Source organism: Sinocyclocheilus anshuiensis, unplaced genomic scaffold (assembly GCF_001515605.1).
Source record: "Sinocyclocheilus anshuiensis isolate Anshui unplaced genomic scaffold, SAMN03320099.WGS_v1.1 scaffold1924, whole genome shotgun sequence".
NCBI classification, from domain to species: Eukaryota; Metazoa; Chordata; class Actinopteri; order Cypriniformes; family Cyprinidae; genus Sinocyclocheilus; species Sinocyclocheilus anshuiensis.
In genome coordinates, this window is record NW_015558721.1 from 211,260 (window position 1) to 213,944 (window position 2,685).

General features: G+C 35.3%; 1 long non-coding RNA gene across 1 annotated transcript in view; it reads left to right on the forward strand.

Annotated features, from left to right (window-relative positions):
- Nucleotides 1–1,986, forward strand: part of LOC107681470 (uncharacterized) — a 19,968-nt gene extending 17,982 nt beyond the window's left edge. Inside the window, exon 4 of the long non-coding RNA XR_001633257.1 lies at nt 1,976–1,986. This is a non-coding gene — a long non-coding RNA (uncharacterized LOC107681470). The remainder of the gene's footprint in view (nt 1–1,975) is intronic.
- Nucleotides 1,987–2,685: the final 699 nt, after the last annotated feature.

Sequence of the window (2,685 nt, forward strand, 5' to 3'; positions counted from 1 at the left end):
CACTCAAACTCTCCTCCTCACCGTGCATTAAGATGATATAGACACATGTCCTCTTCCAGGCAGATTTGTAACATTTTCTGTTGATTGGAAATTCTTAATTATTGCCCTGATGGTGGAAATGGACATTTTCATTGCTCTAGCTCTTTTCTTAAAGTCACTTTCTAATTTGTGAAGCTCAATTATCTTTTGCTGCACATCAGAAATATATTCTTTGGTTTTTCTCATTGTGATGGATGATTAAGGGAATTTGGCCTTTGTTTTCCCTCCTATTTATATTCCTGTGAATCAGGAAGCCATGGCTGGATAATTTTATGTTGATAATCACCCTGGTATGCTCAAAATTGTAAATATGAATGGGAATATACTTCACAGATATTTTACTCATAAGAATTTCTAGGGGTACCAATAATTGTGTCCAACGTGTATTTGAGAAAAACATTTATTTCATAATGAGATTTTCCCCCATTTTCAATTGTTTTAGTTAAATGAAAGGTTAGATATTTGTGAATAAAAAAATAAAAAATAAAAAGATCAAAATGATTAACAATGCAGATTTATTTTCACAGCCTTCTTTGATCATATTTACCACTGACCACAACTGTACTAACAAAGAAGCCTGTGAAAATAAATCAATATTGTTTATCCTTTTGATATTTCATTTTTTTAAATCAAACCTTTCAACAAGTAAAACAAGTGAAATTTGGGGGGGAAATCACATAATGAAATAAATGTTTTTCTCTAATACACGTTGGCCACAGTTACTGGCACCCCTAGAAATTCTTATGAGTAAAATATCTCTGAAGTATATTCCCAATTCATATTTACAATTTTCAGCACACCAGGGTGATTATGAACATGAAATATCCAGCCATGGCTTCCTGTTTCACAGGACTATATGAGGTCACACTACGGTCAAATTCAATTAATTATCCATCACGATGAGTAAAACCTAAGAATATAGTTCTGATATGCAGAAAAATATTGTTAAACTTCACAAATAGAAAGTGGCTGTAAGAAAACAACTAAAGCATTGAAAATTCCCATTTCCACCATCAGGGAAATAATTAAGACATTCCAATCAACAGGAAATGTTACAAATCTGTCTCTATCTTGTCTCAATGCAAGGCATTGTGTGTGTGTGTGGGGGGGTGTGTGTGTGTGTGTGTGCGTGCGTGCATGCGTGCGTGTGTGAGTGCGTGTGTGTACCTGTGTGCACATCCTGATTTTGCCAAGTCCTAGTTGTCCTGAAACCAATATTTTTTTATGATGACCTGGGACAACAACTGCCTCAGCCAATCAAAGTTTATGACGTCATCACTATGTGCCCCCTTTGGCAAAATCAGGATGCGTGTGTGTTACACTTAACTGTTATTCTGTTCTATAATAAAGTGTATGTAGATGGTAAACATTCTGCTGTCTTTCTCTATATTTCAAAGACATCCATCAAATCAATCGTCAGTTTTGCAAGAGCTCCAAAACTACAATTTCTTCCAGAATGATCCCAAATGATTATGACACAAAGATGAATCTACATTAATGTATCTTCCACTGTTTTATGACCCAACACTTCTGGTTACAAAAACAATGACAGTCACCCTCAGCAAGGAGCTCTGTGAGTTATGTCTGTTCTCTATAGTATGCTGACAATGTTGCACTAAAGCAATTACCAGTGTGTTATTGCATAAGGCCATTGGGGAGGGTTAGAAGATATGCAGTCATTGGATAAGATCGGGAACTAATGTGCTGGCTCCTCAGGCGACATTTACAAATGACTCTCTCTATCTTGTTCCCGCCATCTGCTAGGTGCTCTTCATAATGTTGCAACAGTTTTGTTACACAATCACGTCATATCACGTGTGAACCCATTTACAGCTCCTGTTCTAACTGTTCTAGGAAGTGCAGCTCGGGGTAAAGAAAGAGATCTCAGAAAGAGATGGAAAGTAAAAAAAAAAAAATACAAAATCTGGATGAAAAGATGAGGATGAGTAAGAGAAAGCAAATCTGAATGTATATCATAAAAAATACAGTAACAGGTATTAACAAAAATAAAATGTTTTCTAATATGCAACACTTAATTCTGGTCCTCAAATTGTATTAATTGTGGGGAATTTTTAGTGACTCTTTATGCAGGTTAGATCGATACATTTACATTTAAAAATTTAGCAAACATTTTTATCCAAAGCAACTTAAAATGAGGATACACCAGTAGGTTGGGACAAGTGACTGTCAAAATGAACAATTCACTGACTCATTAATTGAAGTGATTTGTATAAAATGTTGATTAGTTCAGGAACAAAACAAGTGACCTTTGTGAGTGAGTGACTGAATAATAACCTTAACCAATTTGTTAAAAATACTGATTCATTTAGGAAAAACATTATATTTACAACACAGAGGGTAAGCATTGCAGAAAATGATAAATTTCAATACTTATGGGATCAACCAGGAATCAGTATATAACTTTCTGTGTCAAAGATCAAGTCTAGACAAGAGGTATTCAGACATCATGCTATTATATATTTAGGATGCTTTTGCCCAATCTTTTTGTGAAGGAAGCAAATCCCAAATCTGTATGGTTACCTTATTCTGGGCTGTGTGGAAAGATGATCCAGTGGCTGTTTTTACTAACACATCCTGTTGTGTAAGCAGCGTCTCTCTCTCTCTCTCTCTCTCTCTCTCTCTCTC